The sequence below is a fragment of the Coptis chinensis genome, chromosome 4 (assembly GCF_015680905.1).
Source record: "Coptis chinensis isolate HL-2020 chromosome 4, ASM1568090v1, whole genome shotgun sequence".
Classification (NCBI taxonomy): Eukaryota; Viridiplantae; Streptophyta; class Magnoliopsida; order Ranunculales; family Ranunculaceae; genus Coptis; species Coptis chinensis.
The window spans coordinates 80,492,421-80,506,597 of NC_141459.1; the positions used below are offsets into that span (position 1 = coordinate 80,492,421).

General features: G+C 38.5%; 1 pseudogene; it reads left to right on the forward strand.

Moving 5' to 3' along the window:
• Positions 1–398: 398 nt before the first annotated feature.
• Positions 399–493, forward strand: LOC147505038 (small nucleolar RNA R71; annotated as a pseudogene).
• The last annotated feature ends 13,684 nt before the right edge of the window (positions 494–14,177 follow it).

Consider the following 14,177-nt stretch of genomic DNA (forward strand, 5'->3'; position numbering starts at 1 on the left):
GCCCGCTCATAGGCTATAGGACGATTGGGAGTCGGGATGCTCGGGCTCCAAATGTAAAACTACATGGATTTGAATTTACATTCATGACGGGATAGGCTTTTGTTGAACAGAAATGGTCTCTACCTTTTTAGTGAAAGTGATTCGATTAGAGTTTTAAGCTCGAATCGTGTTTAATTTCAAACATACCGGCGGCCTTAATCAGTATTTGATGAACTAGCGGAGCGGTGGATATCATCACTACCCCCAGAGTTGTTATTTCGCTTTAGTTTGATCCTCTAAAATTTATAAGCCTCGGAGGCTCCTTTGCTTAAGAAACTACCCCCATTCATTATGTCTAGGACTTCTTTATGGTGGTGTAGAAGTCCTTTGAAAAGGCACCTAACTAACGTGTCTTTGCTAAGTTATGATGTGGACACTCTATAAGGAGATCGGTGAAACGATTCCAAGCCTCAAAAAATGATTCATGAGGATTTTGTCGAAAAGAAATGAATCTTGGAAAGCATCTCGTCCGCCTTTAGGGGTGGGTAAAAATGTTCCATAAACAAATTTGAACAAGTTTAGCCCATGAGTCCACGTAATTAGGCGTTTGGGCAAGTTAACCAAGACGTTGCCTTTATCGGGCTAAGGTGAAAGGGAATACCTCGAAGTTTAATTTGTTCCGCACCAACCGTAGGATGGTGGAATGTTGTTAGGACTTGTTCAATCCTACGATGATAGCCGATAAGGTTTTTCATGGTCTAATCCATGAAAACGGGTAACAAATTAAAAATATTTGGGGATTCGAAATCCCCAATCGGGTCCGCTAGAACGATACAAGATTTGGGGCTATCGCCAAGGCTTTTTGTAGAAGTCGAGAGAGGAGTCTCTTCTTCGCCGGGCATCAGGTCGTGATGTGTGTGAAATAGTAGCTAGAGGTGTAGTGGGTGGTATACTAGATAGACTTGTTTGTTGACATTGTTGTGTAATTACGCTCGTGTTTTGTTCGCCGCACTTTAATCTCATACAAGGCTAAAAACCAAACTTAGCTAAACACATCAACACTCCAAACAATTCTCGATATACTAGTATAAAACTCTAACAGAGATGCGAGGTGTGGAAGAAAGGAATACCTTATATCAAGGCCCTTGCTTCGCTTTTATGAATAGCGCCTTGTTTACGCGTGTTTAGTGTATATAACAGGTTAGAACACTGAAAAATTTGAAAAATCAAAGTTCGAAAGCAAAAACCGTAGAATTTGGAAAAATTAACAAAAGCGCAAGCGGTCGGTCGCTCCGGGTAATTTTCAAATTACAGTGTTTTAGGCTGGTCGCGCCACATGGGGCTGGGCGGTCGCTCATGTTCAAAGTATAGGGAGCGCAGTGCTTTCCCGAAAGCACGGCGCTGCTTCAGTGTAATTTTCGCTGAAATTTTTCAACGATGAAACGGAAAGCCACAAGATGAATCAAACACGGGTGGGTGGGTGAAATGGAACTTTTAAGAAAAGTACTTACACTACGAAAACAATGCGAAAAGTGTAACTAAGATGGCGGGCGCCATTTGATAAAACATAAAATGAATATTTGCCTACTAAATAAAGCGATGAAACTCAAAACGTAAGTAAAACTAAAACTAATTTTATGATGTCTATTTTTATCAAAGATTTCTACTCTCAATCCTATGAGATATAGTGGAGTAGAGTGATTCGCTCCACTCCTAGTCCTTCCGCATGTTAATGTTCTCTAAGTATAATTATTCAATCTCTAAAGTCTAATGAGAGATTTACGAAAAAGGCAACTAGACTACGATGCAACTATCCACAAGATGCAACTAGTCGGTTATCAAAATAACTAAGGGAATGCTACGTTGATTCGATGATAAGGAGTTAGAGGGGATTGATTCCACCTTAACTCGACTTAATCCTATTAACGACGAATCGTCATAATCCGAATTGAACTGCTTCGCAGAACAATTGGTTCTTCCTAATCCCTAATTACACATGGCATTCCTACCAATTCATAACTAGCATGTGAACGATTAAACCCATTCTCATGGTGAACTAATCGTTTCTAGAGTGGAAAGGAAATTACGACGATTCTACGATAGTCGGAATCAAGCTTTCATCAAGGCTTCTCAACCCCCTCTAATGGAGGTTTAGCCGAGAATCATTACGCAATCATTTCCGATTAAAGTTAAACTAAACATGATATAAAGAATTGAAATTTACTAATCTAAATTAAACAATAATTAAAATCTAATTAATAACTAATAATTGAATAACAAGTAGTAAATGAATCAGATCTAACACAAATGTAAATGACAAGAATCGAAATTTAACAACTAGCTATTTTATTAATCAAACTAATTAAGAGTAATGATTCTAATAGTTTAATCTAAAACAAGAATTGGATTTGAAATTAAACTTAATTAAAATAATTAAATCTAGATCTAGAAGCTATTCTAATGGCTACTTTCTATTCTAAGCTCCTTTATTTTCTAACCTAAAAATCTACTATTCTCTACTAAAAAATCTACCATTAACAAAGAGCTAAGCTTTTGTTTTTATACTTTCAGATCCAAAAATCATGCATGGGCTTGGAGCCATGTTTTTCAGCCGAGAATCGTGCCCAAAACCCAATTCTTTCAGTCCAAAAAGGCCTCTTCAGCTGCAGTTGGCTTCAACAGACTTTTCATCCACTTCTGCTCCTCTAATTGGATCACGGCTTAGACCATTGGAAAGCTCTTTCCGAGCCGGTCGTTTTGACATAAGGTAGGCCCCATTCCGAGGTCTAAGTCCAAAGATATGGCCTTTGGAAGTTCTGCTGACTTTGTGTGATGTTTCTGCCCGCGTCGACTTTTCAGCTTTTGACCGGGCTTTAGAAAGGCTTTGTCTTCTTGAATCTTGGCCTTTAATCACGGAACTCCTTAGTAACCGACCTTTGCTCCTTTATCTCGCTTAAAGTGGCACATTTCGCACATAATGGACTTTGAAGCCCGAAATGCATAAAACAAATAATCGTGTTAACTCTTAATTATTACTCATATAATTGGTCTAAAAGTATGTCTGCGTTACTGTGGTTAAAACTACAGTTTTGGGCTCTTATCATGAGGAATATAAGTGTCCCATGTACTTGAGAGAACTTAAACTTGAGTGAATCTAATGACAATTGTGATTGCAACACACCGTGGGAACCCTCCTTAAGAACGTTCTCCAAAAGTCTTGGAAGTCGACTCGCTTTTTGTATTTTATTGCTCATGTTTTGCATATTTATCTTTAATTTATTAAATTACTATACATATGTTATTCTAAGTTCAAAGGAGCTTGTTCTTATTCCCCGCTAATGAGATGTATGGACTTCTGAGAATAAATAAGGAAACAAGACCCTTTGTACTAGATAGAAGAAGTTTGTGAGTACCTTCACTGGAAAACTCTCACGAGGCTTAAAACTCCTCCACTAGAGAATTCCTTGTGGTTTAAGGCCTTGTTGCATATAATAAATGCAATCGCACTCTGCGAAACGAGATTAGTATAACTTATAATAAATCACTCATTTGTGATCTTAGTTTTTTTCTTTCATCCTTGCTTGAGGACAAGCAAGATGCTACTTGGGGGTGGTGATTAGCTCCCAAATGTGCATTTTATTATCCTTATATTACTGTATTATAGCCCTTCTTACGCTTAATAAAAAGACAACTCATTGCTTTATTGTATTTTTTTCGGTTACAGAGAAATTCAGACCACTTACCATAAAAGTTGGGTCATAGCACCAAAAGAAGTCTTAATTACACTTATTATGAAGACTATAAGCTATTATAAAAAAGTGCTGAAAAAGTCAAAGTCAAAGTCAAAGTCAAAGGTCATAGGTCAAGGACTCATAACCAAATAGCTGAAAGTTAAGTCCTCAACTCAGATGACCAGAGATAGATGTCCTTAACATAAAAGATGGCTTTCTCTAAAACCTATGTTGATCAAGAAGAAATAAAAAATCAAAAGGAAAAAGGAAAAGCATAAAGTAAAAGGTGAGGTGTCTCAAATGTAATGGAGAAGGACAAATCAGTCATTAGCATAAAGTAGGGGTATAAGAACTAAAAGTTAGGGAGAGAGAATGCACCTAGACTTATTCAAGTATCATGTAAGATTTATTTTCTAGTTTTTTTTTCATTTGAGTCATTTACTTTATTGTTCTTCGTTTTAATATTTTTATTTGTTTTTGTTATTCAATCAATCAATCTTCTTTCTTAATGTTCTTTCTTTCAATCAATCATTTCAATCATTTTCTTTCAAGTTTGTGTTATTTCAATCATTAAAACAACTTAAGCTTTTCAATGTTCTTCATAAGCTAGTGAACCAATACAAGTCTTAAACTAAGATTCTACCTTTCTTTCTTCTAAAACGCCCAAATCATTTAAGCTACAAACAATTTATGGTGGACCACATCAACAACTTTGAGATACTCATAACTAGACTACATCAACCATCTATCTATAATTCAATTAAATAGCTATGAAAATTGAATATCATGATTGTTTCCGAAACTCTAAGGCATATACTTTTGAGCTCTCATTTGGCTTGTACCTTAAGTCTAAACTACCTACAACTTTTCAATTTTTAATATAATTCTATTTCACCAATAAAAAGGGAAAAAAAATGTTTTCCAAACTCTAGAGCAAGATAGTGCCATAATAAAAAAAATTTAAAAAAAAAATTGAAACCTCTCTAGGCAAAAAAAAAGAATTTAAGTTTAAAATACTTGAGAAGTACAACCAAACATGTTACATGGGTAGCGGGGTTGATGACATGACCTGTCTGACAACTAAACATTAGTTGGGTTAAAAATTTTAATTCAAACCCAACCATTTTATGTTTATATAATGGGTCGGGCGAGTCAACCCAGAATCAATTCAATTCAATCATGGCCAACCCAAACCCATTAATGCTTTGGTTGGATTCTATTAGCTTAGGGTGCTTAGCGGTGGTGTCAAAACTGCCACCCCAAGTATAAATAGTGGTCGAAAACAAACAAGGATAGAGACAGGGTCTGACGCAGAGTTGCATTCCAAATAAATGACTTTCTTATGGTATATACAGTAAAAATGGTACAAAAGTTTTGAATCTCAAATGTCTAAATTTACCCCAAGGATTAGGAGTTAATTCTTAGCTCTTATATGTAGATAATCAAGTTGGGATGGTTTTTGAGTAGTATTAATGGTCGCTTCTTCCTAAGTAAGAAGATGTCTACGTATCCAAGAATTTGTCGCTGAATCTGGAATCGCCGCATAGCTCTTAAGGGTGGCTTTTATAGTCATTGAGAATGAGCATCGGGTGCGACTACATGTCTTGATGAATACGATGTGCGGGGTCGAGATGGATGACATATGCTTACGGGAGGCGATGGATATCGGGTTGTATGTCTATCCGAAATGGCATATGTTGTAATGATGGTGTTCTCTCAGAATGATGGTGTAGGGTTGTAATGGTGCATGTATTACGGCAGGAAAGGGGCTTAGAGATAAGGTAATGATGACGAATGAATGTGATGATGTCATGAGATGAAGTCGAGTGATGAATCACCGACCTGCTAAGTATGTGAATGTCACTGAGTGCCCGAGTGTTACTAAGTTTGTGAGTGTTGTTGAGCATGCGAGTGCGGTAGATGTTCGTATGTCTAAGGGGATGTCCCTTACAAAGCCATCTCTCGTTACACTACACCATAACAGTTTTTTTGTGACACCGGGGTTTTTTCATAAGTGACGCCAAAAATGGCGAATTTTGTGACACTAATTCAAGGCCACTTATAAAAAAACTCGTCACTAATAATTCCAAAATTATCCGAATTAATCTATTTTAAATTAAATAAACCAAAGTGACGCTCATAGGCGTCACAAATCTGTAAAAAATATTGAAAAGAAAAGCAACCCGTGGAAACCCAACTCTCACACTAACCGATCTCTCTCCCACTTTTTTTTCTACCACCCAACCTAAATCACTTTAAACCCTAACTCAAAGTCGAATCAGGTCCCTCGAATTGTTTCTCTCCCTCTCTCACTACATCCTTTCTTTACAATTAAATCCCTAAGTCTCTCATTTGTTCTCCGAATGATGGAGGCATCGAGGAAGCTGCACGCACGCCTATTCCCTTGATTATATTTTTGCTTGGCGATTCGAAAGTGTTAGTTCTTTTCTTCCCTTTTCATTCAATCAACTATCAATTTTTCATAAAATTTTGCTTTTTTGATAACTTCTTTCTCCCTTTTTTATATTAAAGTTCAATATTGTAGGTTTAGGTCACTGGGGAGTTTAATTAGACCGAAGTTCTAATTTCATTGATGTCAGAGAAAAGAGAAGGCTCAAGGAGAAATGAATAAGCTGGAGGAAAAGCTTTGCTTTGGGTAAAAATACTGCCTACTCCATGCATATGCTCTTTACTTTGTCAATTCGACCCCTCAAAACTATAAATAGACGAGACAATCTCATTTGAAAGCATCTGAGCATTGGAACTGAATAAAATGTTTACTCAGGCAAAGTGCATGTGGTCGTTCTAGTTAACTTCTGTATACATTACTATTGAGTTGAATTGTGTTTGTATATTATGCATCTACCATGGCTACCTGTAATAAGTTAATAACACTCGTTGCTATGGCTTTTTATTGTGCCTTGGAATATAATTCTTGTACGGCTACCTGGTTAACCTGTTTGAGAAGTGTTCTTGAATATTTCAACAATGTTGGATATTATTTTGTTGACAGTTTTACGCATATAGTAATTTAAAGTGTTTAGACAAAGTTGAAATTTTGACTTTGCTTGGAAAGTATTTTGGGAAATGCTTATTGGACCTCGTTTCTTAACAAAGATAAACAATCAATGCTTACAGAAACCAGGTTATATATATTCGCTTTTGATGCCTCGAGTATTATGAGCATTAGAAATGGGGTTAGTTTTATTTGGGGTCTTTGGAATGGGTTTATAATTTGTTCATGTGTTTCAATACCCTTCCATAGGTTTTGCTTGCACATGGAAGTCGATCGAAGTTTTACCCTGGTCAAGCTAAGTAAATCAGCAAGATCTGTTTTTTAAGTTTATTACATGTTTTGCTTTTCACTTAGTTGACATTTACAAAAGTTTTTTTTTTCATCCCTTTTTGGTATGTGAGATAGACTAGATATATTACATGGAGAACAAAGCCTACACCTCTTGTACATACCGACTTTTTTAGAGTGGTCGATTGTTTAACAATGACTAATCAACTTGTCATTCTTTTATGAGTAACATTGTTGGTATAGGAATAGATCATAGGAATTTGGGACTGCATACCATTTGTTAGTTTGTTTGTCTTAGTGTTGAATAATGAGCTTTTCCTTTATTTTTGTTGTTGTGGATTGTTTGGTCTTGAGAAGTAACTAGTATGTTGAGTTGGTCATTCTTTATTATGATAATCGATAATCATAAGAAGAAATTGGCAAGTGGTTAGGTTCTAGGTTAAGCAATGACTAGTGATACTTTGAGAACTTTCCATGGACACCTTTATTAATTTTTTATTTAGTCCTAGAATTTTTGTCGTCATTGTCTTGCCACATAAAATGTGGGGTAGCCTAAGATCAAGTCCAAGTGATCTTGTGATTTTGTGAAGCAAGTGTATTTGAATAGATCATTGAATTCATGAGCTTTACAATCCAAATTAGTGAGAATGTGAGATAGATTTGAAAACCAGATTGAGAGCTCCCACTACAGACTTTTAGACGATATCTTAAATCCATTTGTGTTTCTTCTCCATCTCTTTGCATCAAATGTTTGGGGTGTCCTTGATTTGATGCCTTCAAAGAAATCAATATCTGACAATAACCAAATCAGTTTTTCTTTGCGAGGACCAATGAGTGTGTCCAGTGGTTTTTCTTGCTGCCAAAGCGAGGTGAGCAATATGACTATTTTGTTATCGTTTATAAGTTTTTCAAACTCTTGTATTCCTTCATTTCAACTTGTTTATTTTACCATTGAACAATCACATGTGCTTGTTGGTTATAATTAATTAAGACTCGTGGTTGCGCATTAATTTTAAACTATTAACACTTTTGTGGGAAATTCAGAAACTTGGAGACATATAAGCTAATTAAGCCATTGTACACTAAAGAATATTATAATAGGGAGACATCTAAACTATTAACCCTGTTGCTGCTTGACCATTTGGTATCTTTCGACTTGCTCTTCAACAACAACTTTACTTGTCGGTTCAAAATTTATCTCCTTCATACCAAATCGTTTCATTAGTATATGTGGTGTGAGTGTGGGATGGCAGTGGTGGTAGTGTGGTGTATGTGAGAGTGTGTGCGTGTGATAGTGTGTGCAAGTGTTAGTGTGGGAGAGTGTGTGTGGAGGTGCTAGTGTGTGAGTGTGTGAGTGTGGTGTTGTTGCTACCGGGTGGAGTGTCTTTGGGTGCTCGCTTGTTCGCCGCCGCCGGGTGCTCGCTTGTTGCCGCCGCCACCGGTGCCTCGCCTTTGGTGTCGCATTTGCTGCCATGGACTCGGCTGCTGCTGGTGTCGCTGCTGCCATGAACTGATTTTTGGTGACAATGGTCATGGAGGGAGGAAAATTAGCACACACACCTATTTAATACCCGGTGTGCGTGTGTTGTCCTTCCTTCGGTAGTTTTAAATATAGGGAAGCGGGGGAGGGGTCGGATGCATTTTGTCTGAAGGAAAAAAAATAAGCATGATGTACTAATCAAGAAGTCGTTGGTATGATTATGTGAGACCGGGAACAGATATTGGTAGTGGGAAGGAAGAAAGAACTTAAACAAACTCACACATTAACCAACTAATATTGATTTAACGCATTTAAAGGAGTTAAAGGTACTAAGTATGCTTCATGTATATACATAAAAGTGGTACAATTCTCACATGTATCTTGACACGTAAGATGATAAATTGTACTTTTGGTTTCTTTGTGAGCATACTATGTAATTGCGGTTAACATTTGAATTACTTGCGTTCAAACCCAATTCATGCGGGGATGTTTTCTACACAAATTGGGATGATGTTCTCGTTGGGCTACCGCAGAGTTGTTTTCAACTATTGGAGGTTTTGGTAATGAGGAGCAGATGAAGAGGATAAATGGCGAGGCAAACGCTTTGGCGATGAAGGACGCTGCAAAGGAGTATGGTACAACACTGACTATTGCACACCTGTTTATGTGGTTATTGTTATGACTGTAAGCTTCATTTCTCCATTTCCTATGATTAGTGATTTATCCTTCACTGTAGTCTTATTGTTATGGATGTTGCCTCATTTTTTTGTGGAGTTAATGAGCTCTTTTGACATAAGATCGAAATATGCTTGTAGATGTGTACAAACATGTAAATTAATATTTGTTTATTCATGATATAATTAATTATGAGTCACAACTTATTATCATTGACCAATGAGTCTGAGAAAGGATGAACATTGCTTAGTGAGAAGGCCACCTATGCGTTAATACACACTGCTCTTGTTTGGTAAGTAGTAGCAATTTGTATTTCTCTCTTGGTGTGCTCTATGGATTAAACATTATTTTGTGTCATAGGGGTTCCCAAATTCATATTGATCTCTGTGCATGATTACAACCTACCTTCATTTCTACTTTCATCTGGATACTTCACTGGGAAGAGGAAAAGTCAAGCAGGTTCTCTCCAAATACCGAACTTCGTAATGTATAATGTTTGTCATTTAATCATTATTTTCAGTCGATGCAATTCGAAGTTACGCTCATCGCATAACTACATCCACCGAAAGGATAATATTGTTGTTGGCTCACATCGCATCCATAGACCTGCTGGTGCTTGCTGCTGGTGGTGGGGTCCTTCTTGGTGCCCTTGATGTTTAGTTCTTCGTGAAGCGGCTAAGTATCAAAAGCCTTTGGTACTTAAGTCATGATGGCCTTATCAAGCATTGATGTGGATCCGCAACCGCGATTTCATCAGTAAGTGCTCTCGGATGTGGATCTCAAGACGCATTTCTCTCTTTATTCTCTCTCTCTCTCTCTCTCTCTCTCTCTTAGTTGTGTTTCAAGCATCTCTAAGCAGAATATTACATGCCTATAAGTTTCTTCTCATATGTTTCTCCTTGTTTTTACCTTTTGTACAGTGAATTTAGTGATCCGCACAATGCTAATGATGCAAGATATAGCTTAAATGGTCGGCAATTTCGCAATTTGATGGAAGTCGATAGTTTGGAAACTTGGAAACTTTCTATCAAGATTTTATTTCTAGCTAGTTGTAAGCACAATGTAATGAACTTTTTGTATTGTATTTTTCTTTTTGAAAAATGTAAGTACTTAGTAGTGTTTGTGTTTGTGCTAGTGACTAGAGAACTTTAAAAGTGATAGAATGAATGTTATATTCTTGAATGAGAATGATGGTGTATTTGTGTATTTTATGGAGCTATTTGTTTTTTAAATGTGTCGTCTTGGTTTATAGATGTGTATAGATGGCCAGTTCTACAGGGTGTATGTATGAGAGCAAATTATTATTATTATTTTTTTAAAATCTAAAATTAGATTAGTGACGCCAAAATGACGTCACAAATATTTGAGACGCCAAAACGATGTCACAAATTTGTAACGCTATTATAGCGTCACTATTTTTTGTGACGTCAAAAAGCCGTCACAAATTTTGACGTTAATTTACGTCACAAATTTTGTGGACGCTTATTTTGGCGTCATTAAATATTTGTGACGCCAAAATGACATCACAAATTGTGGACGGCTTTTGACGTCACAAAAAATAGTGACGCCAAAATGGCGTCACAAAAATAAATGACGCCAAATTGTGACACCATATTTGTGACGCCAAAATGGTGTCATTAAAATTTTTTGTGACACCATTTTAAGCGCCACAAAAGGTGTTATGGTGTAGTGTTAGCATGTCCTTGAAAAGGACGGTTAACGAAAAGAAAAAAAGAAAAGGATAAATACCAAGGCACGCGGATACATCGGGTTATGAAAAAATAAAATGGGCTGGTTTGAAGTAATAAATGCGGCGATTATGATTGTTTCGCATACATGAAGAGACGGTTGTGGAGCTCAAGATGGGTGCGTGGCGGATGAAATGTGGGGTAAATATTGTATATGTCGAATGACGGAGGATCGCTTTGATGAAAATTTCAGCAAAACCGTTGATTGTGTTGGTGGTATGAAAATTGGCTCAAAAGAGGGTAAGCGAAAGGTCGCGTTATCCGGAGCATTGATAGGTTATAGCGGTTTGGGGTTCGAACGGATGGGGATTGGCTTGTTGCGGGTATATAAGAGGAAAGAGTTAGTGGATAGAGAGTTTGTTTACTACTTGATAAAAAAGAAAAAAAAGAAAAAACTTTCTAACAAGTGTAGAGAACTGTGATCAATACTTGGTAGGAGTACTTTTGGCGAAAGCATTTTGATCTATAATGGTGTCGGTTATGTTCTCAACTTTGCTTTTTTTTTTCGCTTTTTTTGGAGGGTAGGAATATGTTCTTGACCGGTGATGAAAAAAAAATAGGTCCTCTTTGTTGTAAGGATTGGTAGGATGGTAGGTATTTATGGGTGGATTTTGGATGTGATTTGAGTAGTAATAGTTCTATTGTTACTTATGTAGGAGAAGAGGAGGTGTTGAGCGAGGAAGGAAGTGTTTGTCCGGAGGAAGTATTGTTGTTGGTGAAGTTTGGGGGTAGTGTGTGTACGAAAGAATTGTTGGATATGGAACGATTACCGTCGCCGCAAACCGACGGAGAGGAGTGTAGTGGGAGTAATGAGGATAGAATCGAAGTCCGGAAGTCGCTGAAAGTGGTACCTGTGGAGCCATGGGAACGCCCGGCCTGGAAAGTCCATCGTGGCTCGAGTAGTGTGGAGTCGCTAGAACAAACAGCGAGAGAGATGATGTGGTTAGAAAAAGTTGAAGTTTAGGGTGATTGCTGACCTGCTAAAGGATTATCCTGCTTATAGGCATCCTGAGTACGAGATGCCCATGTAGATAGTGGTGGTGAGTACTAGGCAAATGATGGCTGGGTTGAAGATTCCTTTTTCAAAGTTAACAGTCGAATTTCTCGAACTTTGCAAAGAGTCCCTATCGGGTTTACTAGTAATAGCCGGAGGTACCCGAGGACTTTTGATTTTTGAATGAGACTTAAAGGTTATGGGATTACTCTGAAGGATATTTTGGAGTATATGTATGTGAAGGGAACTTGGTCGAAGGATAGGTCAATGCTGACGTGTGCCCTGAGTTTGAGGGTGGGTGCGTCAGAGTTAATGGAGTTACCAAACTGGGAGGCTTGGTGGGAGCATCTGGTTCTTATAACAAGTTTGTTTTGCGAAGCTGGTAGTGGTTTGAACCATTATTGGTGTAATAGTGAAGGTAAGAATGGGTGGGGTTGATGTTTGTGTATGTTTGTGTTCTGGGTTCAAGGGTTTTCTAATATGTGCTTGTGCATTTTGCAAAGATTCCAAAGTTTACAGTGACATCATTACAGCGGTACAACAAGATAGAGGGTTTTGCTAGCTTAGGAAGGGAGGAGAAGAAGCATTTTTGGTCGTGATTGTTGACTATTTTGACAAGTGAGGAGGTTGATTGTTGCCGCGTGAAGAAGGACAAGAAGAAAGATCGTGCTAGGAATCATAGCAAAGCGGTCGAGTGAGTTTGATCGGGGATTCAGGTGAGGAGATGGATAGTGGTGTCGAAGGGGACAAGAGGAAGCGGTGTGGCTGGTGTAGGGAAGTCGAAGAAGTCAAAGGTCGGTGAGGATTTATTTTGTGAAGTCGGGGGGCGAAAGTTATAGATTTGATAGGAGGCGCGGTCTTTGGTGGAGTTATTGAATTTAAGGATCCCCGCTATGAGTGGTGGTGAGGTATCCTGTTATGATTTGGGGGTAAGTGAATAGGGTGTAGTGTAGCGAGTGGTTGTAGGGTTGGTGTGGAAATGGTAGTGCCCGTGTCTTTGAAGAAGGTAGCCGATGTTAGCCATGTGTGGAGTTTAATGAAGTGGTGAGTGGTTCTAGTGGGCTTAGTGCCTAGGCTGCCTAGAGATAGAGAGGAAGACCTTATATTGGGAAGGCCGTGGTTTGTGGAGGGTCTTAGGATGAGTCGGGTGAGGTGCACCGATGATGTGCCTATGATCGAGCCTATAAAGAGAGGTTTGGTTGATTCTATGATGTGGGAGGCCGACCGGAAGTTGGTGGAGAGGATAACTCCTGTAGAGTTGCGAGAGAAAAGTGTGGTGAACGCGTACTGGGTAAGTGTTTGTTCTTCTTCTGGTTGTACGATTCATTTAGTATGCATGACTGGGTTAAACTATTTCTTGTCATGTCAGGCCGGGTGCGAGAATATGCTTATATGCAACAATTTGGAAGTGTTAGCATTTGTTTCGGCTTCATCTGATATGGAGATGCAGTCGAAATTAATTGAAATTATTAACTTAAGGGTGCATCTTAAAGAGGTGGCAGTTGTGAATAACACATCGTTCACGAGGGATTTACATCGCGGATGAAGCGGTCAAGACGCGTCTTGAGAAAGAAGTTGGATGAAGTGAAGTTTTCAAAGATGTTCACGGTGAAAATGTTGTGTGGAGAGCTAAAGAAGATGTTTGATAAGCAAAAAGGTTAGAACCGAGCGTTTGAAGAGGGAGTAGGGGTTTCATGGGGGGACAGCGCAAGTACCGATACGGTCGGGTGGAGGTGGCTTAACGTCAAATGGAATCGTCGGCTATCTATCTAGCGTAAGCGGAAATTAGTGTCGACCGACGCGGAGATCGCAAAACCATTTCCCAAAGTGATGATGATGAAAAGGACGGTCGAGATGGTGAAGCGAGAGGTGTCTTCTATTGTAATTCGCGGATGTAGTGGCTAACGCGTGGAAAGGGGAAAGTTGTAATCGACCTAATGTTCCCCATTGAGGGGACGAAGTGCGCCGAGTGTCGAACGCGGTGGTTGAGTCTTGCATTTTGAAACGGGTCCAACGCAGAAGCGTGTAATGGTACTGTGGTGATGGTGGTGTTACACTTGCTTCTTCTTGATTGTATTGTTTGTTTGGCGAAAGTGTTGGTGAGGTTGTTGTGGCTCTAAGTAGCCTGATACAATAGAGTATGCCTTGTGCTGCTCGTCGTTCTTGTTTGATGGTAGAAATAGTGAGTTGTTTTTCACTGAGTGAAGTCTAGTAGGGCTCGTTGTAGGAGTACTTGAATTGATTATTGCTTTTGAATGCATGTTCG